We start from the raw sequence: 27405 nt of genomic DNA, 5'->3' as shown, positions 1-27405 counted from the left end.
GACAAATAAAATAGCCTTAATGATGTGTAAATACCTCTTTACCTGTTTGTTTCCAGACAGAATATTAAAGAAGGTATAATACCAGTCAGTATGATTTTTGTAAATTGGAGATTTTATTTCTTAATGGCAAGAATTCTTTGCTTTGGTATGTGCTGTTCTTTCACTGTTGTTTTTGATAAAGCATTATTTTTTGTTTGTTTTCCTGTACAAATTCTCATTAGCACAGAAAATATTTGATGAATATGTTACACAGCATGACCTGTGTGGATAGAACATCTTCTCTAAAGCAGTGGAGCAGTAGGAGGTAATTAGAGCTCCCCAGGATATTTATTACTAATAATCTTCCATTGACATTTGAGGTTGATAGGCAGTATTTAAAGTTTTCCACTGTTGGCTTAGGCATGCAGCTTTCCAAACTCTACCTAGCACAACAGGTTCATCTAAGAATTGTGAAGATTCATTTTTTTCAGGTTTTGATAAGGTATGAAATCATCAAACCCCAATTTGTATTTAATATAGTTGTGAAGCTTCTTTTCTAAATAGTATCTTGCAGTCTGAGTATATGTATAATAAAATTTAAAACCATAATCACAATTAAATAAAATTTGGGATGCCTGGGTGACTCAGTCAGTTAAGTGTCCAACCCTTGATTTCAGCTCAGGTCATGATCTCATGGTTCGTGAGTTCAAGTTCCGTATAGGGCTGTGTGCGGTCAGCACAGAGCCTGCTTGAGATCCTCTCTCTCCCTATTTCTCTGTTCTTTCCCTGATTGTGCTCTCACTCTCTCAAAATAAGTAAACTTAAAAATCAACTAAATAAAATTTCATTGCCATGTTGCATAAACATGTTTATAGAGAGCCTTCCAGTATTAAATAGTCTTAACTCAAAAGTTGCTGCTAAAATCAAATAATATCAGATCACAAAAGCATAGAGAATCCATTTATCAGATATTTTTTTTAATTGATAAAAGGAAGAGGGGCGCCTGGGTGGCTCAGTCGGTTAAGTGTCCGACTTCGGCTCAGGTCATGATCTCACGGTCTGTGGGTTCGAGCCCCGCGTCGGGCTCTGTGCTGACAGCTCAGAGCCTGGAGCCTGTTTCAGATTCTGTGTCTCCCTCTCTCTCTGACCCTCCCACGTTCATGCTCTGTCTCTCTCTGTCTCAAAAATAAATAAAGATTAAAAAAAAAATTAAAAAAAATTGATAAAAGGAAGAAAACTAAATGCAAATGAAAACAAATTGAATGCAGGTTTTTGTGTATCTTGTGTGTGTGTGAAGAGAATAATGAAATGTATATAGAGTGACTGAAGGAAGGGATGCCTGAAGCAAAAGTATATTCTTCTGTTAATTTTCCTGCTATATTTCAGATGCAAATATTGAAAAAAATATTTTCATAATATTTCTACCACATATATCTCTTTTTCCAAATGGAGGTCAAGGTAAGCTCTGTTAAATATTGAACTAATGTGTTTTATTTAAAGATAGAAATAAATTTATTTTTCCTCAAATGTTATTATTTTTTAATGAAAGTCTTAATTTGATCAATTTTAATGGGATAAAAATGCTTTCTCTATTAGAACTTCCAAAGTGAATATATTATTGTCCTTTTACCTACTTTATTACTTTTAAAGTTCATATTCACAAGTAAATAATCTCTAACTTTACCTTTTGTTTCTATGAGAGCATAATTTTCTACTTGAGCCACTCAAATTTATTTTCTTTTTATTATTTTCAAAGAAATATTTTTGGAGATGTTATAATTTTATTAAGATTATTTTGTCACATCTTTAACCTATGTTATTCCAGCAAGACTTTTTGCTGAAGGATATGAAGGCTAGGATGTACAAGCTTAGATACCCTTCCTTAAATTGATTTTCAACATACGCTTTTATGGTAAACCTAAAAAGGTCGTATTTCTTTAAAAAAATTTTTTTTAATGTTTATTTATTTTTGAGAGAGAGAGACAGAGAGAGAGAGAGACAGAGAGAGAGAGAGAAAGAGACAGAGAGAGAGGCAGGGGAAGAAAGAGCGAGACACAGAATCCAGAGCAGGCTCCAGGCTCTGAGCTGTCAGCACAGAGACTGGCATGGGGCTCGAACTCATGAACCGTGAGATCATGACATGAGCCAAAGATGGACGCTTAACTGACTGAGCCACCCAGGCGCCCCAAAAGGTTCATATTTCTGAGAATACCCTCATGTTTAATAAAAATGAAACCATTCAATTTAATGAATATAAGTGGATAGAGAACAGATAAATTGCATTAAGCTCTGTATTTATTAACTATCATTGTTTGAATGTGATTTCTGATTAGTACTGAAACAAAATGGGATGGAGTAAAAGAAGGAAAGGTGAAGATAAATCGACTTATCTGATTGTTGGGCTCTTTCGCTGACAGCATAGAGCCTGCTTGGGATTCTCTCTCTCCCACACTCTCTCTCTCAAAATAAATAAACTTTGTACATATAAATTTCTAAAGCAATCTTTTTTTTTTTTTTTAATTTTATTTTGAAAGAGAAATAGAGAGCAAGCACGGGAGAGACAGGGAGAGAGGGAGGCAGGATCCCAAGCAGGCTATGCTCTGTCAGCATGTAGCCTGATGCAAGGCTCCACCTCTGTGAGGTCATGAATCAGAATCAAGTGTTGGATGCTTAACCTACTGAGCCACGCTGGTGTCCTTGAAGCATTCTTCATATATGTTAAAAACAAGATAATTATTTTAGAGCAACATATTATTTGAAATTGCCATACTAAAGAAATGAAGCAGTCTTTAAAAGAAATAGATGTCTAAAAAAAACAATGACTTTGTAAAAGTTTAAATTGTGCCAGGCTTTCAGAATTAATTCATAAGTTACTGATGTAAGTGTAGTGATAGTTTCAGTGTTTTTTTTAGCATGTTGTTCTCATATGGTTTCAGAGTAAGGTGTAGGAGGTGGAATAACGTCACAACAGTAAATATTTAGGAAGTGCTTTAGATTAAAGACCCTGCTTCATAAGTCACTATTTGTGCCTTACATTTATTTACAGAAAGCCTCCACATCTCTGATTGATTCCATACATGTTTCTATGAAATTATAAATACCTGGTGTTCTGGACAGAATTAAAACCAGTGTTTTACACACTGGAGGTCACAAATATAATTAATCTGTGGTTGCCTTTTTTAACCAAATGAAAAAAATAAAATGACATGCAAGTCAAAGCCAAGGGAGATGTACATTTTCTCCTTACTTTGAATCTGCTACAGTTACCTATGATAAAAAAAAAAAAAAATAGAAAAGAAAAAGCTGTGTTTAAAAAGTACAAAATTGGGGGTGCCTGGGTGGCTCAGTTGGTTAAGTGTCCACCTTCAGGTCAGGTTGTGAGCTAAGGTGATGATCTCACAGTTTATGAGTTCGAGCTCCACATGGAGCTCTGTGCTGAAAGCTCAGAACCTGGAACCTGCTTTAGTTTCTGTTTCTCTTTCTCTGCCCCTCCCCCATCACACTTTCTCTTCCTCTCTCTCTCTCTCTCTCTCTCTCTTTCTCTCTTTCTCTCTTTCTCTCTTTCTCAAAAACAAATAAATATTAAATAAATAAACATTAACAATTATAAAAAGTCTAAAATTATATTTTAATAGATTTTAATTTTAGAGCACTTTTTAAATTTGTAGAAAAATTGTGCAGAAAGTATAGAGGGGCGCCTGGGTGGCTCAGTCGGTTGAGGTCCAGCTTCAGCTCAGGTCATGATCTCGTGGTTTGTGAGTTCGAGCCCCGTGTCGGGCTCTGTGCTGACAGCTCAGAGTCTGGAACCTGCTTCGGATTCTGTGTCTCCCTCTCTTGCTGCTCCTCCCCCGCTCATGCTCTGTCTCTCTCTCTCTCTCTCAAAAATAAATAAACATTAAAAAAAAAAAATTAAAAAAAAAAAGAAAGTACAGAGAAATCCTATATAATCCTCTTGTCCCCCTGCACAGTAATTGTAATTATATTACAGTTGATGAGCCAGCATTGATACATTATTAAGTCCATTTTACCTAAGAGCTTTTTTTCTTTGTGTTATATGGTTTTAAGGATTTGGGCAAATGCATAATGTCACACATGTACTGTTAAAGTATCGTACAGAGTAGTTTCACAGCCCAAAATTGCTTTGTGCTCCATCTATTCATTATGTCCAACTCTCTCCAGCCTCCTGACAATCACTGTTTTGGTTTTTGTGGTTTTTTTTCTTTTTCAATTTCCATAGTTTTGCCTTCTCCAGAATGTCTTATAGTTAGAATCATACAATATGTAGCCTTTTCAGATTGATTTCTTTCACTTAGCAATACCATTCAAAGTTCCTCCATGTCTTTGTTTGTGGTTTGATTAACTCATTACTTTCTTACTTCTCAATGCTATTCAATTGTATGAATGTATATAACATTTTACTTATCCATATTCCTATTGAAGGACAGCTGACCGATTCCACGTCTTAGCAATTATGAATAAAGCATCTGTGAACATTCATGTGCAGATTTCTGTGTATGTAAGTTTTCAACTCCTTTGGGTCATTTGACCTAGATGCAGGATTGCCCAATCATGTTGGTATTCTGTAAATAGTGTTGTATAAAACTGTCAAACTGTGTTCCAAAGTGGCTGTACCATTTTGCATCCTCACCAGCAATGAATGAGAGTTCTTCTTAATCTACATTTTTACCAGCATTTGGTATTGTCAGCGTTTGGAGTTTTACCCATTCTAATAGTTGTATAGTGATATCTCATTACTGTTTTAATTTGCAATTTCCTAGTGACACATGCTGTTGAGTATTTTTTCCTATGATTATGTGACATTTGTATGTCTTCTTTGGTGAGGTATCTATTCAGATTTCTACCTATTTTAATATAATATATATATTTTTTTCATTTTTTTTTGAGAGAGAGCAAGAGCACACGTGCAAGGGTGGGGAGGGGCAGAGTGAGAGAGACAGAGAGAGGGAGGGAGGAAGGGAGGGAGAGAGAGAGAGAGAGAGAGAATCTCTAGCGGAGCTCCACACGCAGCTTGAATGGGACTTGATCTCATGACTGTGACATCAGGACCTGAGCCAATATCAAGAGTCAGCTGCTTAACTGAGCCATCCAGGAACCCCAGATTAAAAAAAAAAAAAAAAAAAAAAAAAAAAAAAAAAAAAGATTAAAATTGGGTTGTTTTCCACTGTTGAGTTTTAAGAGTTCTTTTTAAAAATTTAGTTACCAGTTTTTTAAATAATATGTTTTGCAAATATTTTATCCCAGTCTGTGGCTTGTCTTTTCTTTCTCTTAACTGTTTTTTCACAGAGCAGAAGTTTTTAATTTTAATGAAGTCCCAACTTACCATTTTTTTTTTATGTTTATTCATTTTTGAAAGACAGAGAAAGACAGAGCACAAGCAGGGGTGGGGCAGAGAGAGAAGGGGACACAGAATCCGAAGCAGGCCCCAGGCTCTGAGCTGTCAGCACAGAGCCCGATGCGTGGCTCTAACTCACGAACCATAAGATCATGACCTGAGCAGAAGTCAGACGCTCAACCAACTGAGCCACCTAGGCGCCCCTCATTTTTTTTCATAATTATGCTTTTGGTGTTGTATCTAAAGAGTCATCACCATTATGAATAAGGAAAATCACTTAAAGTAGCTCGTCAGTCAGTAGTTTTGTTTTAAAATAGAAAAAGCAATCTTAAGGCTCCTGAGTTCTTTGTTCCTCTTTCTTCACTGCCCATGTCCAGAATCCATCCATTAGCCCAATGCTTGGGTAATTATATAATATTCTGAAATTAGGGAACAGTAAGTAGTTTATGATGTGTATATTTTAATCCAAATGGAAATAAATGTTAATTTAATTGCTTAAAATATGAAAAAAAAATGGTCATCAGTTTTCTTCTTTATTATATTCTACAAGTTTTTTAAGTTTTGCACTTTAAATTTAGGTGTATGATAAATTTTGAGGGTGTGTGTGTGTGTGTGTGTGTGTATGGGGAAGAGTGTAAAATCTTACTCTGTATCGATTTTTTTTTTTGCATGTGAATTTTCAGTTATTCCAGCATATTTATTGAAAAGATTATCCTTTCTCCACTGAATTACCTTTGTTCCTTTGTCAAAGTTAGTTAACAGAACTTCCACTTCTGTTCCATTGATACATTTGCTTATTCTTTTGCCAGTACCGCACTGTCTTGATTACTAGACTTACAACGAATATCGAAGTCAGTCAGTGTCAGTTTCTGAGTTTTTTGTTGTTGTTGTTGTTTGTTTGTTTTTTCCTTCAGTGCTATGTTGGCTATTCTGGGTCTTTGGCTTTTCCATCTAAATTTTAGAGTCAGTTTGTTGATATCAAAAATAAGCTGCTGGGATTTTGACCGCGATTATGCTATCAAGTTGAGAAGAACTGACATCTTAATAATACTTATTCTTCTTAACCACAGACATGGAATATCTTACTATTCATTTAGATTGTTGATTTCTTGCATCAGCATTTCTTTTTAAAGATTTCTTCATATAGATTTTGTACATATTATGTTAGATTTATACTAAAGCCCTTCATGTTTTATGTGTATGTGCTAATGTAAATGGTGTTGTGTTTTTAATTTCAAAATCCAGTTGTTCATTGATGATATATAGAACAACAATGAACACTTTTCTATCAACCTGCATCTTGTAAACTTGCTGTAAACACTTGGTAGTGTTAAGAATTTTGTTGTTGTTGTTAATTCTTTGTATAGAAATGTATTTTCTTTTTTTTATTTTTTTCATTTCATTTATTTTTGAGAGAGAGAGAGACAGAGCACAAGCAGGGGAGGGGCAGAGAGAAAGGGAGACACAGAATCACAAGCAGGCTCCAGGCTCTGAACTATCAGCACAGAGATGGACACAGGGCTCGAATTCACAAACTGTGAGATCAGGACCTGAGCCAAAGCCGGATGCCCAACTGACTGAGCCACCCAGGCACCCCTAGAAATATATTTTATTATAAATATCTTTATATTCAAGATTCTGTGAATTCATTATTTCCATTTTTACCATTCTATGCTTTACAGAATATTTTTGATAAAATGCAATGAAGTACATAACTAAAAAAGTAATTTTCCATTATTATTATTATTGTTATTTCTATTATCTATTTTCTTAAGCTTTCTGATATTTTACCACAGCATGTATGGGTAGTATAGTGATGCATTAATCATCTCTTCTCTGACCCATCAAAGGCAGAATCCATTAAAATATATACACAATTTCACAAATGCATTAAATTTATTCCTAGGAATCCTTGGCAGCAATCTACTTTCCACATTAGACTACTTGTATTCTTTTCTCTTCTCACTTGCTCCTCAAATCCTGGTCAGATACACACACTTGTCTAGATCAGCTTGAGCCAACAATACCCATTTCTTGATTTGGACACCTGTTTCATATTTCTTCCTTAGTTAACTCTATCCCATTTTAAATTGAAGACATCACTCTGAACAAGAACCAAGTCCCAGCTCTGTATAAAGCAAAAAGTCATACGTGTCTAATTAGTTCATGAGTCTCAGAAAAGATCCATATATGTTGTCAGAAAAATCTTAGTTTTGGACCATGTATTCAGTCACTAAATCACATAAGATTGCTAAAATTACGTTCATTAAAAAAGTGGGGGGATCATTTTTCAATGTCAACAAGACTGCATTTGGCAGTGTCTGAATTCTTATTCTCTTATCATTGTTTTCTTTTTTACTATGCACTGTATGCTTTGGTTAGCTGCTCTTTGCAAACAACAGCCACAGAAGAGTAATTCCTAATCATTTGAGAATTCCAGTGTGACAGATTTAAAGAATTGGTTGTAGTGGTGTCATCAATCTTAGATACCTTATAATGATTGAAGCAAAGTTATTCCTACTACTTAGGACACTTGAAAAATTGCCCCATGTATCATGTACCATGATAATAATTGTACCATTATAACTAAAAATAATGAGAAAAGTAACCAGAAAAGCAGTAAAATCTCTACATAAAATCTACACAAGGTTGAAGTGAACTGAACATGCTTTAAAATCAATAACCACAAGAAGTAGACAAATCCCACTTATATCTATGTACATGTGAGTGTATTTACAGAATGTGTATATATCTACTCGACATAAAAATAACTTTTGTGTGAAACTGATTTCTGAAGGATTGTTTATAACCTGAAACATGCACACTATTCTTTTATTGAAAAAAAAAGTGACATGGCATAGCTCTACCAATTTTCATTTAAATAAGCATTGATTCAAAAAAAGTATAGAGAATGTACCTCAGCGTAATAAAGGCCACCTATGACAAACCCACAGCTAACATCAAAATTGATGATGAAAAGCTGAAAGCTTTTCCTTTAAGACTAGAAACCAGACAAGGATGTCCGCTCCCACCACTTTTATCTAACATAGTATTGAAAGTCCTAGCCACAGCATTTAAGGCAAGAAAAAGAAATAAAAGACATCATCAGGTTATTTGAGTTGTATTAGTTTTTCAAGTTTTTTAATCATTCAAGACCTTTTGACCAAATCACAAGCCATTAATGAAGCTTAAAAAAAATTCTGTGAAGGATGTTAAATTAATTTAGCTTTTATTTCCATATTTGTATTACTGAATAATGGAAGGGTTGAATGATAATTGGTGTATGGGTTACCTTAAAAACTCTAATTCTTGGGGCTCCTGGGGAGCTCAGTTGGTTAAGCATTAGACTCTTGATTTCAGCTCAGGTCATGATCTCTGGTTTGGGAGATGAATCCCTGAGTCAGGCTCTGTGCTGACAGTGTGGAGCCTGCTTTGGATTCTCTCTCTTCCTCTGCCCCTCCCCAACTCGTGCTCATGTGCTCTCTCTCTCTCTCTCTCTCTCTCTCTCAAAATGAGCTTAAACACTTAATTCTTTAAAAAATTATTGATTGTAAAGTTTATTATAACTTTCAGATTAAAGAAAAACCTTTAGCATCACAATAAGTTAATTAAAATGTATACACATACATCTTAGTGTCTTGGGGTGCTCATAAAAACTACATATATATGGATATATGTGGATATAAACTGTTTATATGAGTATGAAATATACATGTATATTTTTGTCCACACTCATAAGGTAGAAATATATATATACATACACATTTTCTTCTTTTTCAAATTTCTTTTTCAAATTTTTATTTAAATTCCAGTTAGTTAACATACAGTTTAATATTAATTTCTGGTATAGAATTTAGTGATTCATCACTTACATACAATACCCAGTGCTCATCACAACTGCCCTCATTAATACTCATCACCCATTTAACCCATTCCCCTGTTCATCTGTCTGCCAGTAACCATCAGTTTGTTCACTATAGTTAACAGTCTGTTTTCTAGTTTTCCTGTCTTTTTTTCTTTTTACCCCTGTGTTCATCTGTTTTGTTTCTTAATTCCACTGATGAGTGAAATCATATGGTATTTGTCTTTTTCTAACTTACTTTGCTTAGCGTAATACTTTCTAGCTCCATCCACATCATTGCAAATGGCAAGATTTCATTCTTTTTTTTTTTTTTTCTGGCTGAATAATATCCGTATATGTATCTGTATCTGTATCTATACCTATATTTGTATTTATATCTATATACCACATTTTCTTTATTCTTTCATCACTTGGTAGACATTTGGACTCTTTACACAATTTGGCTATTGTTGATAATGCTGCTATGAGCATCAGGGTGCATGTATCCCTTTGAAGAAGTATTTTTGTGTCCTCTGGGTAAATACAAAGTAGTGTAATTGCTGGATCATAGGGTAGTTCTATTTTTAACTTTCTGAGGAACCTCCATACTGTTTTTCAGAGTGGCTATACCAGTTTTCATTTCCACCAACAGTATAAGAGGGTCCCCCTTTCTTCACATTCTCACCAACACCTGTTGTTTCCTGTGTTAATTTTAGTGATTCTGACAAGTGTGAAGTGATATCTCATTGAGGTTTTGATTTGTATTTCTCTGATGATGAGTAATGTTGAGCATCTTTTCGTGTGTCTCTTAGCCATCTGAGTGTCTTTGGGAAAATGTTTCTTCATATCTTCTGCCCATTTTTTAACTGGATTGCTTTTTTGGGCATTGAGTTTGATAAATTCTTCGTAGATTTTGGTACTAACCCTTTATCAGATATGTCATTTGCAAATATCTTCCCCCATTCTGAAAGTTGCCTTTAGTTTTGTTGACCCATTTCCTTCACTGTGCAGAAGTGTTTTTATCTTGATGAAGCCATGTTATTTTTGCTTTTGTTTCTCTTGCCACAGGAGACCTATCTTGTTAGAAGTTGCTACAACTACAGCTTGTAAGAGGTTGCTGGCTGTGTTCTCCTCTAGGATTTTGATGGTTTTCCGTCTCACATTTAGGTCTTTCATCCAAGAAATATATATTTTTAATATATTTTCATGTCTCCTATCTTCTGAGTTTCTTTGTAAATTAGATTATCGAGTCTTCAGAATGTCTTTTTTTTTTTTTTAATGTTTATTTATTTAGGGAGAGAGAGAGGGAGAGAGCAAAGGAGAGGCAGAGAGAGAGGGAGAGAGAGAATCCCAAGCAGGCTTCACTCTGTCAGCACAGAGCCTGACATGGGGCTCAAACTCTGGAGTGGTGAGATCCTGACCTGAGCCTAAATCAAGAGTTGTATGCTTAACTGACTGAGCCACCCAGGCATCCCTTAGATAAAAGTTTTATTTAAAATTTTTAATCTTCATATTTAAAAATTTAGATTTTCAGATGTAAATCATTTTGTATCATCTACTTGCAGACTTTAAGTAAAATTATACTACAACCTAAATAATACAAGTAAAACCTAGGAATATGCTTTAAATTACCTTTAAATAAATTGAGTAAACATTGCACTCCCCCTGCATTTCTAGTGCTACAATTTATTTTTAGCTCTACTTGTCCACTTATATACTTGTACATTATTTGTTTAACTTTGAATATATTATGATTTCATAATAAATGATTCATAATAATGTTTCAAAATTGTGTATTTATAATTTGCTCATTTTAAATATTCTAATGTAAATATAAGTGTATAATTTCCCTTGTTCAGGGTTTCAGGTTTTGAATATTAAATTCCACTCTTTCATCAATTGAAGCAATTCCTTTACTGAGAACATTTATGAAGAAACAATTGTAATCCCACAGGTGACTTTAATAGTGACAATGAGAACACTATATTGAATGAAAAATAAAAAAAATTCATTAGTAATAAGATAACTAGGCCAGCAGAAAGGATGACAAAATAGCTTAACATATAGTTCATAAAAGGGAATTAAGGTTATGTCATAGCAGCTACATTTATCTTAATTTATACAATAATATTCTTAATAGTATAATTTGTAATCATGTATGCATTAACATATAAATGGTAGATTTTGATTATAAATTCATATTACTTAATATATTTAGTAATACTCATATAGTTTATAACTGTTGCTCTGTTTTCCTTTTTCTCAAGTATTAATTTAATAATTTATTTTGTAATTATAATTTTCAAAATCCCTGAAATAGATTTGTTTGCATCGCCATTATTTTATCTTCCGACTTATATTCAAGTTATCTGCATTACAATCAAATAATGAGAATTACAATTATTTTTCATGGCTGCATTTCCATTTTGATATATTGAAGTTTATGTAGTAGTAAATATGATTATGGTAATCCCTGGTAATTTGTAATTGTTCATTTATCAATTTAATATGTCAGAAAAATTATCCTATTTTGGAAAAAAAAAACTTGAAAAGATGGTGGCACATCTTTAAAAAACACCCCAAAACAAAAAATACCCAAATATTGCTCAGGGGACTCTATTCAGTTTGTGTCATTGTTTTTTTATTTTGTAACGTCTTAAGGTTAATGAAGTTACTTGCTAATTAGTAGAGATTTATCCAGTAGGGATTAAAAAAAAATCTTTCTGGTGAATCATATAACCTCAGATATTAGGGTCTTTTAGACATAACCAGTTTTATATTTTGCACAATAATCTCATCCACCCATTTTTGTGCTAAATTACCTAGATATATCATGAATTTTCAGATGATTTTTGAGCCAGTCACAGCATCTTATTGGTTCTTTGTTAATCAGGTAATTGACCTATGTTAAGTTTATATGTTTCCCTGGAATTCGTGGTTTACTTTTTGAATATCATTATATTTAAAATTGTTGCAAAATACAATAACTGCAAAGTATTCTGTTTATTTATTTAAAACCACCTCATTGACTGTATCATTCATGCCTTGTTTGTATTTGGATTTAGCCGACAGAGTGGTTTCTCACTACCACAGATTTGAATTATATATCGACCTATATGTTTATATTATATATATATATATATATATATATATATATATATATATATATAATATTATTATGTTTATATACTTGAAATCTAAAAAAGTCACATTTATACAAAGTCTGTCTTAGCTATTTTTTAAAGGTTTATTTATTTATTTATTTATTTATTTTATGAGAGAGAGTGTGAGTGGGGTAGGGGCAGAGAGGGTGAAGGGACAGAGAGGATCAAAAGCCGACTCCACGCTGACAGCAGCGAGCAGATGCAGGGCTGAAACTCACCAACTGTGAGATCATGATCTGAACTGAAGTTGGGTGCTCAACACACTGAGCTACCCAGGTGCCCCTGTCTTAGCTATTTTGATCAACATTAAACATGTAGTAGAGATTTATCCAGTAGGGATGTAAAAAAAAAAAAAAATCTTTCTGGTGGATCATATAACCTCAAATATTTAGGGTCTGTTGCACATAACTAGTTTTATATTTTACACAGCTAATAAGATTAGAACGGGGACACTATTATTGTCCTTGCATTGGGCTGAATGTTAGCTCCCCAAAGATACATTCACATTGTAGAGCCTATGAATGTGATCTAATTTCTGGAATGTGGGTGGGGAGAGATATTTGTAGACAAAATTAAGGATCTTGAAATGATATCATGCTATATTATCCCAGCGAAGTTTAAATAAAATTACAAGTGTTCTTATAAGAGACACAGAATAGAAACACTTACAGAGAAAAGAAGGCCATCTGAAGACAGAGGCAAAGATTGGAGTTATGCAGCTACATGAGAAGAAATACTTGGAGTCACCAGAAACTAGAAGAAACAAGGATTTTCTCCAAGAGCCTCTTAGAGAAGCAAAAACCTGGGGACATCTTGATTTCAGATTTCTGGCACCCAGACTGTCGAGAAATAAATTTGTTATTTTTAAACTATAAAGTTTGTGGTAATTTGTTAAGGAAGCCCTAAGAAACGAATGCAGTTTTTAGTGACTGGTGATTTGGGAAGTTCTTGGCCTATCCAGACTGCAAAAGATACTAAAATTAGTAAATTCATTGTTGGAAAAGCATGCTCAGGACAGAGAACCAAAGGTATGGCTTAAATGTTTTGCTGAGGAAAACAGTTGTGTGACACTTGGATCTACTGAACCATTTCAACAGAAGCCAGGAATAGAGATGGGTTTAATAAGGAAAGATGTGTAGAGGTCCTTCTGATCTAATGGCATGGACCCCTGTTTCACACAGGAGGATCGGAATTTTGAGGATTCTATATCAGAAGAAATGCAGGATAGGGACACTTGAGTGGCTCAGTTGTACTCTTGGTTTTGGCTCAGGTCATGATCTCATGGGTTCGTGAGTTTGAGCCCTGCGTCAGGCTCCTTGCACTGACAGAATGGAGCCTGCTTGGGATTCTCTCTCTCTCCCTCTCTGTCTGCCCCTTCTGTGCACACTCTCTCTCTCAAAATAAATAAATAAACTTTGAAGAAGAAGAAGAAGAAGAAGAAGAAGAAGAAGAAGAGGAAATAATAATAATAATAATAATAATAATAATAATAATAATGCAGGATGGAATGAGAGAATGTTGTGGGGATTCCAAAAATTATGAGGGTAGAGAATGAATTCAGAGACCTACTTGGCTGCAAAATGTTCTACCCTCCAAAGAAGGAAGACTGCGTTTGAAAGCAGAGCCTCCATGCACTGCACAGATGTGTAGGATTGCCATGGGCAGTGCAGAAGGCAGGGCTGCTACGGTTCCAGAGGTCAGGACATGGAATTACAGAGGATTATTCTCAGACATTGAAAAATAACAGAATTTGTCCTGCTGGATTTCAAATTTGCTTCAGATCAGTGGCTACTTTATTCCTTCCAATTTTTATATTTTGGAATGAGAGTCTTTTTTGTTTTGTTTTGTTTTGTTTTTAATGTTTACTTATTTTTGAAGGAAAGAGAGAGCATGAGTAGGGAGGGACAGAGAGACATGGAGACACAGATCCAAAGAAGGCTCCAGGCTCTGAGCTGTAACTCAGAGCATGACATGGGACTTGAATACACGAACCGTGAGATCATGACCTGAGCCAAAGTCGGACGTTTAACCGACTGAGCCACCCAGGCACCACTGGAATGAGAATTTTTAACCTATGCTGGCCCCACCATTATATTATAGAAACAGATACTTTTTTTTCTAATTTTAAAAGTTCATAGATGGAGATTAACTTAGTCTCAGGATGAATCATACTGATTCTCATGGGTATCTGATTTAAGTCATGAAATTGGGGACTTTTGGGGCTGATTATGTTTAAATGAGCGTTTGAATTTAGAGTTGATACTGTAATTGGTTGAAGCATTTGTGATGTTAGGTGGGTTAAAGGTATTTGGTATGTGGGGTATAAATTGGGGTTGGGGGGAGGCAGTAGATGTAATGAGTTGAATAATGTCCCCATTAAGGATGTGGACATGTTCCAGAAGGTATGAATGAAACCTTATTTGGAGAAAAGGTCTTGCTGATATATTTAGTTAAGAATGTCGGGGTGCCTGGGTGGCTCAGTTGGTTGAGTGACCGACTTCAGCTCAGGTCATGATCTCACGGTTTGTGAGTTCAAACCCCATGTGGGGCTCTGTGCTGACAGCTCAGATTCTGTCTGCTTCTGATTCTGTGTCTGTCTCTGCCCCTCCCCCACTCATGCTCCGTCTCTGTCTCAGAAATAAACATAAAAAAAATTAAAAAGAGAATGTCAAGAAGATATCTTCTTTTCCATTCTTGTGGGCACTAAATTGAAGGGCAGATATCAATATGAGAAACATATAGAACAGAGACAGAGAAAAGGAGACTGTATAAAGACAGAGAAAGAGATTGGAGTTATGTGACTATGGGCGGAGGCCACACATAGAGCTGCTAGAAGCTAGAAGTAAGGGAATATTCTCCCCTAGACTTTGGAGAGAGTGCTGCCATTCTAGCACCTTGAATTTGGACTTCTGGCCTCCAGAATGGTGGGCTATAGTTCTGTTGTTTTAAGCCAACACATTTTGTAATGCGTGATAAAACATGTTAAAGTTGTGGGATTTTAATAGAATTTTACAAATTTTCCTGAATTATTTTCTTACATGTGCTCTTCTCTCAAATGATGTCTTTTAGTATCGAGACTCAGATTATGTCTTCAAACCAACCTTGAAATTCATCTTGCGCAAAGAAGTTACTTACATTATCTTTACCTAAATGGCTACCTTTCCATTTATTCATTGTCAGTACTTTTTGAAGCTTATTTATACCTCACTGCTTCTTTGGAGTGAATATAAATGATTAAGTTTACACCAGTATCAAGAAATAGTCCATTAGTTATAAGTGCTATAGATATTTAACAGTCTATTGTTCTAATAATGGTAAAATATTTCTAGATAGTCCTGAAGCTCTGGAAAGTTTGTTAGCTTCATAATTTCATTTTACCATCTTATATAATGTTTATGCTTGCCTTTTGAACCAGCTTACAGCAAATAATAATAATCATGGGCAGTACAAATATTTATTTACATAATCAACAATATTTATTAAAGTTCTATGTGTAAAATGCACTGCATGTGCTATCAACACATAGTCTGTAGCATAATATATTTAATACCTTTTGTGAAATATTTTTTATCTTGTATTTATACCCTTTTAGTTATATTTGATAGGTACACACATATATTCTGTCAAATACTGCTATCACAACACATATTAATTATATGTATTTTCAGTTGATTATTTGTTGAAATCACATTATCCTTCAAAAATATTATTCTATTGCCAAAAAAAGAAATTAATATACAATGGACACAATGATGATGTGTCCTCTTATATTAGGAAAATAGTTAATGAAAAAATCTGTATTATTTTTACTTCATAGGGAGAAAACAATGCAAATTGTGAAATTTTGGCAATTCAGTTACTTGTTTTAAGTGTATCAGTGTGTTTCAGATGAAATAGAATTGCATACTTCACAATTAAAATGGAAAAGATGGCAAAGGTACCTGAGGACTTGTAAACCGTGAAGGTAGTCAGTAAAGACAATAGAAGTCCATACATCACAGAAAACAATAGTTCTAAATAAACTTCTTGGACTGTAATGGTCCACATTATTTCTGTTTCATTATTTCTGTGAGCAGTACAGTGTAAAAGAAAGAAAGCATGTGTTATCTCAAACATTGATTTTAATTCCTGCCTTTTGCTTATTATCAACACCGAGTACCTCTTCTCAGCTTCCTTATGTTATTTAATGGAGCTTTAGTAAGAATAAAACTAAAGATAAATATAATTATTTAATTATTCTGTATTGTATCTTATTGTCTGAAATTTACAGCATGTCTTCAGTGTTACCACAGCAAGTTTTATATGTCAATTTGGCTAGGCTATGGTTTCCAGCTATTCAATCAAATACTAATCTGGGTTTTGCCCCATAGGTATTTTGTATATGTGATTAAAGTCCATAATTAGTTGGCTTTGATATTATCCCAATTAATCTGGGTGTGCCTGATTTCATTAGGTATAAGGATTTAGGAACTGAAGTAAAGGTTCCTGATGGAAGAAAATAATCCACCTATGAATAACAGCTTTAGTTCATGCCTGAGATTCATCCAGCTTGCCCTTTCTTATGGTTTGCCCAAAGGACTTTGATCTTGCCTTTCCAGGCCCCATGATCGAGAAAGCCAATTCTTTGCAATTTATGTATATATGTTTCTCCTAGTGATTCTGTTTTTCTGGTTGAACCCTAACAAATACAAGTGTCTTTTTAGCTGCTACCTACTGTTATTTTTCCTATATTTTAGATGACATAACTAAGGTAGGGTAGTGTTAAGTTTGCCCAAATAAAATGGAAAAACTGGAATCATTTTCTCTTCGTGCCTCTATTATTGATAGTATATAACAAAAATGTATGTTCAATATTATTTTATGCAAGTACCTTCAGTACATAGCTGTATGTATTTTAGGCAAATTTTATGTTAAAATGTGAAGCATTTGTATTCTAGAACTTATAAGATTTTCAAGAAAAGATACCATACTTTCTAATTTAATATGCATGGTCTCTGTATTTTCACCCAGACCAACTCTAGTCAGTCACACATTTTCATTACATTTAAACGGATATTCAAATTCCCTCTAACATTATAGTTACTGCTTTTAGATGGTCAAGCTCTGAGGGACATCAAGAACCAAGGAAACTATTGAGAGTTAGGGTAGTCTGGCCAAAAGCAAAAAAAAAAAAAAAAGAAACAAAATTAAAAAGTCTACATGGTAAATTGGCAAATCTGGATTGTAGTCACCATGAACATTGTTGAAATGGGAACATTGGTTCTCTGTAAATGTTATCACTATGGAAACACTTAAGATTACTTTTTCATTAGTGTGAAACATGTTCTACTTTTCCAAGTTCAAGGCCCAATTGAAGTTTTAAATATATTTAGAAATTTCCCTAAAATAGTTGACATATTCTTTGGTTAAAATCAGTTACTATATAATCAACCTAAAATTAACTTTTGAAATATTCTTTATAACAATTTCCTTGATAATAAAGATGGCTTTTTATTTTTTCCTTTTTATCCTCAAAAATCCTATACAATCTTTTTTATTATTATTTGAGAGAGAGAGAGAGAGAGAGAGACAGCAAGGGAGAGGGGCAGAGGGAGAGAGAAAGAAAGTCTTAAGCAGGCTCTACACCTAGTGCGAACCCCATGTGGTCCCAAGACCCTGTGATCATGACCTGAGCCAAAATCAAGAGTTGATTGCTCAGCTGACTGAGCCACCCAGGCACCCCTGACCATACAATCTTTCACACAATAAATATTAAAAAAATCATATGACAAATTATCAAAAACATCTTATTCTTTGTATATTAAAATATGTTCTTTGTCATTTCTTATTTAAATTTATCTTCTTTCATTTCAGTAAGTAGACATTTTGCTACTTATTTTAAATTATCTTTCCTTGCATTTTATTTTGGTTGAATTTTTATTTTAAGGCATTCACTTCCAGGAAAATTTTCTAAAAAAATGAAAATTTCCAGTTTGACTTATGTACTTCTTTTCCAGTACATTATATGTGTTATCGTATGCTAATGTATGTATATTTAAACGGCAAATTCAATTAGCCAATGTATAAACAAAGATCTTAGCAATTTTTATTTCAAAAAATATGTAGAATAGCTCTAATTGTATTCTAGTAATTTTAAAGAGATATGAAATATTTTGGAACATTTCACTGTTTTCTAAATAATGACATATATACTTTGAAAAAATGCTTTAAGAAACTTTCAGATATCAACCCTCCCTTTTCTGCGTGTGTGTGTGTGTGTGTGTGTGCGCGTGTGATAGAGAGAGAGAGAGAGAGAGAATGTGAAACAAATCACTTCTCCCAAAACAAAAGAATAGATGATTATGTTGATAAAAGTATCAAAGGTAAAAAAAATAGAAAATTATTCATATTTGACAAATCAATTACTGATTGTTTCTCCCATATAGCTGCCATTGTATCTAAGTAATTTCATTGACTAGGTAGACTTTTAAGACTGATATCTATCAATATATCTGTGTATCTATCTATCATACTCTGTATCTGGCATTGTTATCAGAAATATTTTCAGAGTACAGAACTTTTACCTCTGTGGTAAAGTTTCTTCCTAGATATCTTATGGTGCAGTTGTAAGTGGAATTGATTTCTTGATTTATCTTTCTGCTGCTTCATTGTTGATATCTAGAAATGCAACAGATCTGTACATTGATTTAGCCAGTTTAAATTGGTTGGGGCAGACAATAAAAATAGAATTGAATGAAAACCAAAAAAAGATTAGTCATTTGCTAAAATAAGTAAATTATCTTCTGTCAGACTGATAATCTGTCAACCAAAACAAAATTGACAGATAAAATGATTAAACATAATTTTATTTTTTTAATTTTTTTTAAATTTTTAAAATGTTTATTTATTTTTGAGAGAGAGAGAGACAGAGTGCCAGCAGGGGAGGAGCAGAGAGAGAGACACAGAATCCGAAGCAGGTTCCAGGCTCTGAGCTGTTGGCACAGAGCCCGATGTAGGGCTCGAACTCAAAAACCACAAGATCATGACCTGAACTAGAGTCGGACGCTTAACCGACTGAGCCACCCAGGGGCCCCAAACATAATTTTAATTTTAAGTTAATCTTTTAACAATATAATAAAAAAAATCAGCATAATTATGTTTTACAAAATTAATTCAGTATTAAAACTGTGCAGATTTATTCTATACTGCTTGATTTAAATGGGTCAATACTTTATGCCCTTAGCACTTGTAGAAATCATTGATTTTTTTTCCCACATTGTAGAATGGACAATTCACATTTTAAAACCTTTCAAATGCCAGACCATTCAATGGAAGCATTAAATGAATCCTAAAAAATAAGTCCAAAGGGTAAACTTGTCGAACAAATAGGGCCCAGTGGTCTAAAATTTTATTTTGATTAAGAAAAGAGCTTTTTCTTCTTTGTTTGGACATTCCAGACAGATTAACAAATTGTTATGCAGTTGGAAATTGCCTTTTAGGTACAGAATCTGCACTAATCAAACCAAGTTCTGTTGAATAATTTTAAGTACCAGATTAGTGAAAGATTAAAAAAAAGTTATAGAGAAGTTGGAAAACAATATGAATATAAATAATGAAAGGTTCAAATTAGATTAGTTGATACTCTCTTGAATTTAGTAGCTTTTATTGTTCTACAAACACTATAAGAATCAAGACAAAATTATGAATCAGCCTTCAGAAAAATTCACATAATCAACTACCTAAAAAAGATTCCCAGCATGACATCAAATTTAACTTTTTTACTGTCATGTTAGGTAAATTATTTCTTTACATTGAATTATTTGTTTTCCTTTTTCTACACATTTCACTTTTTTAAAGGATTAATTAAAAAAAAAAACTTAGGAAATTTTCTCCCAAATGGTGTAAATGGTAACAATTTTTTAATGAGAGGTAAAATTGTGTCCTAAACAGTAGGCACCTGATTATTTTATGACACAGTTACAAACTAATCCTGATATAGGAAGATGATGATCAACAGTAAAGAGAATTAAAAATTCATGGTTTATTTTGTAGGCAAAAACCAATTTGTAGAAAATAAACATTATTAAATATTTTATGATTTAATGTATATCCTCAAGTCAGTAATTGCATCGTTGGTGATATCTGTGATATCCAAAGTACTATTTATAGTTTTGTATTTAAGTTTATGTTATTTATATAATTATAATATATGCATATTATAATCATAAAATAATTTACTTATAAATATAAAGCTATATAATATGTAGTTTTATTTATATATGTTAAACATGTTTGAAATTTCAGCCATGATAATTAATAGTCACTTGACTATATAAAGAATTATTCTACACCCGTTTGAACTGAAGGACCACAATAATAATTTGGTATTAATGTAACTTTCAAAATTATTTTTAAAGTATCATTAATAAAATAAAAAGTAAATGTATTTTAGGTATTTCCATTTCAAGCATTTCCTTAAACTCCAAGAAGCACAGATAAATATTTCATGTTCTATTATAAATTTGAAAGGACAGAAGTCTTAATATTTATGGAGAATATGTATCAGGTCTCAGATACTTAGCTGTCGGATTTTGATTTTTTTTTTGTTTCCCACCCATGAAATTATATTAATATACTTATAGAAGAAGTGGAAGTACACCCTAAAGTGATGAATTCTGAAGAGTTCCATCTCTTGTAGTTGGAGAATTTAACTTTCAGTAGGGTCAATACCTTCTTCTAGTTCTAAAGTGAGAACTTTTCTCACACAACACTCAGACTCAAGTTTCTTTGTAAAAACTGCATTAACCCAAAGTATTTAGGGACTTAGGCTGAAGCATCTTAAAATTTCCATTACTTCGTCTTGACCTGAGTATAATGGGTGTCTCAAACTCACTGTGCCACAAATAGAATTTCTTATCATCCCTTTCAACTTGTTTATCTTTCTACATTTTAATAATTTGTACAAGTATTTGCAATGTTCTCTTAAGTGAGGGAACAGAACTGCAAGTTCAAAGTGTAGTGAAGAATACAGAATATAGCCATTGAATGAGTAGAAAGGAGAGTTAGATAAACTTTAAATATAGGCAGAGCCTGTTGGAACACATTTCTGTAGCACCTGATCCAGAAATTAGATCAGAAATTAGAGTGGACTACTGGGAAGAAAGGGAGATGTCAATGAAACAAAGGATACCTAGCTTTAGTCACAACAGTAGGTGGGAGTACTTTATACTCTAACAGTAGAACAAAATAAAGAAGTAAATTACAAAGATTTTCCATTGTGGGACATAACATTTAAGTCACCTGGTTTCCCTCCTATGTCAGAGTTGGCTGCCTCAGTTTTCATTGCTGATTCTTTTTCATCAGGTTCACAGAAATGAGGTGCCTTAGAGCTCAGGGATAGGTCCCCTCTTTGTTTTCATTCTTTTCTTTGGCCCATGGCTTTCATTTAATGTCTTTGCTAAGGATGTTCTGGTTAGTATTTTCTGACCATATTTCTCTTTTCCTCTGAGCTCAGGATTTAAAAATTTAATAAGTCACTTGATATCTCCATTAGAAATGAACCCCAATTTCCTATATCCATTGCTCTTTCCAAGAACCCAGAAATCAACTTTGATTCTTTTTTTTGTCACAACTCAGGCCTAAACCCATTAGCCTAATCCTGTTTTCACAACCTCCACATTGATTCCTAAAACCCTCCTCCTCCATTGTGCCTAGTACAGCCCAAGCCATAAATTCTAGTCTCCATTCTTGCAACAATATCCTAAAGAGACCTTCTTGCCTTGCTGTAGTCTGTCTTCATGGCTCAGTCAGAGAAATATAGTAAAATCCAGTGGATCACATATGTCTCCTATTTTATATATTTCAGGGATTTCCAAGGACTTAATTTAAAAAATCCTAAATGCATAACATGGATGCCTATTAAATAAAAAAAAAAAAATCAGGGCTTGGGTAAGGGACACTATGTTCAAAAGGATTATTATAAGAATGGAAAAAGGAGTTGTAATAGGGGGATGGACTATTGAAAGATGGAGAAAGCTCTGACCATGAGACTGCAAAGGTGTCCCAGGTTAGTCAAAAAAGATTTTTTTCTTCTACAAGAAGGAGTAAACAACACTAAATACAGCTTTGTGTAGGAAAGTGGAATAAACAGGTTTGATGGGGCATAATCAGACAGTAGATTAGAGAATGTTTTACTCAGAGGTCAGTTTATTCCCAGGAGTTAAGGCTGAAATTTTCTCAAAGTCAGGGACTTGAGGGAACCCTAACTAAAGTTTCATCAGGTCAGATTAATAATCATTTTTTTCTGATTTATCAGTACGTACATGTACTTCACCCAATCATTTATGGAGCTAAAAATGAGAATTTGGAGGGTCTGAGCCTGGCCTCGTCATCTGTTATTAAAGTCACATGGGTGTCTCCATGCTGAAAGAAGGTTCCTTAACACAAACAAGCAGGAGGATTTTCCAGTATCACAGGGCTCAGATAATTTTCCACATTGTCAATATTACAGTGGTATTTGTTTGGTCCTGTACATCTCTAGCCTCATCCTATACAATTCCTGTTAATGTGTTTTAACCAAAAAGCTGCCTTCCATTTCTTGAATACTCTAAACGTATCTGACCTTAAGATCTTGTCAGTTTTTCAGCCTCTCGTCTGAAATTCTCTCACTCTCTACATTCTCATTGTAGGCTCCTTCTTGTCAGTCAGGATTCACGAAATGTCATTTTCTCTATATTTTTCTCACCACCATGTTTTTTTTCTTCTTCACACAAGTTAGCATTCTGAAAAATATTTATTTACTTCTACATTGTTTTCTTTCCCATCATCATCCTCCCTCCAAGATACCTGCCCCCTTTGCTTAGCTAGCTAGCTTACTTGAGTTGTGTGTGTGTGTGTGTGTGTGTGTGTGTGTGTGTGTGTGTGTGTATATGTATTTTTTTTTCTGTTTGGTTGTTTCAAGTTTTTATCTAAATTCTAGTTATTTAACATATAGGGTAATATTGATTTCGGGAGTAGAATTTAGTGATTCATCACTTACATATAATACCCAGTGCTCACCACAAGTATCTTCTTCATATCCATCACCCATTTAGCCAATCTCCCACCCACCTCCCCTCAAACAACCCTCAGTTTTTCCTCTATAGGTAAGAGTCTCTTCTGGTTTGCCTTTCTCTTTTTTTCCCCCTTCTTCTATGTTCATCTGTTTTGTTTCTTAAATTCCACATATGAATGAAATCATATGGTATTGGTCTTTCTCTCACTGACTTATTATGCTTAGCATAATTCCATCCATGTCATTGCAAATGACAAGATTTCATTCTTTTTGATGGCTAATATTCCATTGTATATGTATAACACATCTTCTTTACCCATTCATCAGTCAATGGATATTTAGGCTCTTTCTGTAATTTGGCTAATTGTTGATAATACTGCTAAAGCATCCAGATGCATGTGCCTCTTTGAATAAGTACTTTTGTATCCTTTGGGTAAATACCTATTAGTGCAGTTATTGAGTTGTTCTATTTTTAGGGTAGTTGTATTTTCAGCTTTGTGAGGAACCTCCGTACTGTTTTCCAGAGTGGCTACACCAGTTTGCATTCCCACCAACAGTGTAAGAGGGTTTCCCTTTCTCTGCATCCTCGCCAACATCTGTTGTTTCCTGTGTTGTGAATTTTAGCCACTCTGACAGGTGTGCGGTGGTATCTCATAGTAGTTTGGGCTTGTATTTCCCTGATGGTGAATGAGTGGAGCATCTTTTCATGTGTCTTTTGGCCACCTGCATGTCTTCTTTGGAAAAATGGCTCTTCGTGTCCTCTGCCCATTTCTTAGCTGGATTATTTGTTTTTTGGGCATTGAGTTTGATAAATTCTTTATACATTTTGGATACTTAACCCTTTATCACATATGTCATTTGAAAATATCTTCTCCCATTCTGAAGACTGCCTTTTACTTTTGTTGATTGTTACCTTCGCTGGGCAGAAGCTTTTTGCCTTGATGAAGTCCCGATAGTTCATATTTGCTTTTGTTTCCCTTGCCTCCAGACATGTGTCTAGTAAGAGGTTGCCTATGGACGATTCAAAGAGGTTGCTGCCTGTGTTCTCCTCTAGGATTTTGATGGTTTCCTGTCTCACATTTAGGTCTTTTGTCCATTTTGAATTTATTTTGTGTATGGTGTAAGAAAGTGGTCCAGTTTCATTCTTCTGCATGTTGCTGTCCAGGTTTCCCAACACCAATTGTTGAAGAGACTGTCTTTTTCCCATTGGATAGTCTTTCCTGCTTTGTTAAAGATCAGTCGACCATATAGTTGTGGGTCCATTTTTGGGTTTTCTCTTTTGTTTCATTGATCTATGTGTCTGTTTTTGTGTCAGTACCATACGGTCTTGATGAGGACAAATGCTTTTTTTTTTTTTGTTTTTTAAATTTTAGAGAGGGAGAGAGAGAGAGAGAGAGAGAGCACAAGCAGGAGAGAAGGGCAGGGAGAGAGAGAATCTCAAACAGGCTCCATTCTCAGTGCAGAGCCTAATGCAGGGCTTCATCCCACAAGCCTGGGATCACGACCTGAGCAGAAATCAAGAATTGGATGCTCAACTGACTAAGCCACCCAGTTGCCCCTGAAAATGACTCATTTTTAACTGGGTTAGTCTTCACCCACCACTATCTTTATAAGATAAAATAAGACTAAATTTGAATAATATTTTTTTAAAGAGGAGCCACTGCAATTTTCTACTCATCTTTCTGTTGCTTATCATGAAAACTAATAAAAAGTAGTTGCTTATTAAAGTTAAAAAACGTATCAAATTAATCACCAAAATTTTATTGAGCACATAGCAAAAATTCCCTAATCTGTGAAATAACATATTTTCAAAATTCTCCCAGTTCTAACATTCTGTGAGTCTATGAATATGTAATTACATAAATTAACTCATTTACTGCTCAGTGATTTCCCTACCTCAAGTTTTATGCTTGATATTTTCTTTTTTTGAATTTCATAATATAGTTAACTGACTAAATCATATTTATCCATATCAGATAGCATTTTTATCCCATTATTTGGTTTTCTATGGAGTACAAATGAAAAGTAGAGTTTACAAAAATAATTACATTTTTCTTCTTTTTATGAAACCTATTAAAAATGAATTGTGTACTATTTTCCCTACCTTCTTGGGATAAGTAAAGGTTTTATTGGGAGTAAAAAGTATGTAAGGAAAAATATACCTAGACCTTTGTACCACTTCTTGACCTTCTAAAAGAATATACTGAAAGAACTGCTTTGATTAGAAATTTTTATTCTGCTGTACTGTGTATATTTTTTGTTTGCTGTTTTTTATATTTTCTTTTCCACTTTGATCTATGAGGTCTCTCCTTTCATAAAACAAGCAAAAAAGATTCTTTAGAATCACTTTACAAGAACTGTGTAATTTTGGTAAGGAATATATATCAATTCTGATGAGATTTCAAGTGAGACTAGTGTGCAAACTATTCTTATGAGATAAAATATATTAGAAAATATTAACTGCTATTGTTCCCAGAGCTAAGTGTAATGACAATTTTCCATTCATAATGTATTCATAATATAATTTATTAAATTATACCATTAGTTGTGGAAATGTATCAGTATGAATTAACTCTGATTTCTCTAACTTTGGTGGGTAATATAAAAGGGATCAATACTGGTTAAGTTGGTCAAGTTATTAGTGGATTACTTCAATTTAAAAATGACTGTGTATTTAAATTATTCTAAATCTAGTCTAGATCTCTCTGTAGTGGTTGAGTCTGTATCAAATGTATTTTATTGAAAGATTAACAAAAATTTTACTGATACAATATTCACATTCATTCCATGTTTTAACTAGTTAAAATGATTAAAATAAATTTTATAAAATTGAGAAAAGATAATAATGTAACATGTAGATTACAGTGGTAGTTATGGGCCATAAAAGGCAAAGCATTGTGTAAGAGGGATACTAATGGAGGGGTGCCTAGGTGGCTCAGTGGGTTAAGCATCCATTTCTTTGGTTTCGGCTCCAGTCATTATGATGAGGGAGCGTGGGACAAACTGAAGGTCAAGTGCAGGTGAACAGCACCCCCCGCTGCTGTGGGACATGTGTGATATTCTTTGGACACTTCTGGCTACCCCAAAATGGGAAAGGACTAAAAACAAAAGGTCAAATTAATAAGAGTCTCCACCAGTTTATCAGAAAACCCCACGTCTTGCTAGAGCAAAAACCAACTTTAACTTAACAATAGCTTGGCCTCCAGTAAGTCTTTAGCATGTGAAAGTCTCTTTGGAAACTCCCTCTAGACTTTATTTCCCCACCTCCATAAAATGCCCCAGCCACCCACACTTACAGTGCAGCTCTTCCTGCCGATGGGTGCTGTCCCCAGGCTTTAATCAAATCACCTTTTTGCTCCAAAGCCTTCTTCAAGAATTCTTTTGGACCACACCAACCTCACATTACCTCAAAACTTCATCAATTCGAGCTCCACATAGGTCTCTGGGCTGACAGTGCAGAGTGTGCTTGGGATTCTCTCTCTTCCTCTTTCTCTGCCCCTTCCCTGCTCACTAGCTATCCTTTTCAAAATAAACAAACTTAAAAAAAAAGAGAGAGAGAGAGAGAGAGAGAGAGACACTAATGGAATTGTCTCATTTTGTAGTTCTAAAAATAAAAACAAGTAGAATGACATAGATAAATTTCAAGAAGTTATAAATGCAAGAATTTTGAACTACAAAGATCTTTACTCTAAAATATAAAAGATTCATTCAACTTTATTTGTGGCAGTTTGCACGTGCTTCATAATGAGTGGAATGGACAGACCTTCATGTATTAACCCTTATTAGGAATTAGTAAGTTGGTGAAAGCAAGGGATAGATGATAGTTATAAATCCAAAAACACTTTTTTGAGATAAAAGTGGGAATGGCAGAAAGGTCTTTTTGAAATATATTTACTCTGAGAAGATTCCAAATATGTGTTTTTTTATATTTTAAAGAAAACACGATTTTTGTGATCTGCAATTTTATATTGCTAACAGTTGGATAAACTGGAAATGTCAGTCAGTTTAAATACAAATGATTCAAAGCCTTCAGAAA

General features: G+C 34.0%; 1 long non-coding RNA gene across 1 annotated transcript in view; it reads left to right on the top strand.

The window, feature by feature from the left end:
• LOC144616180 (uncharacterized) overlaps positions 1–27405 on the top strand; it is a 73308-nt gene that overhangs the window by 15687 nt on the left and 30216 nt on the right. The gene's annotated exons all lie outside the window — the stretch shown is intronic.

The sequence above is a fragment of the Panthera onca genome, chromosome B1 (assembly GCF_046562875.1).
Source record: "Panthera onca isolate mPanOnc1 chromosome B1, mPanOnc1 haplotype 2, whole genome shotgun sequence".
NCBI classification, from domain to species: Eukaryota; Metazoa; Chordata; class Mammalia; order Carnivora; family Felidae; genus Panthera; species Panthera onca.
Note: the sequence above shows the minus strand (reverse complement) of the source record. Positions and strands in the feature narration are given on the sequence as shown.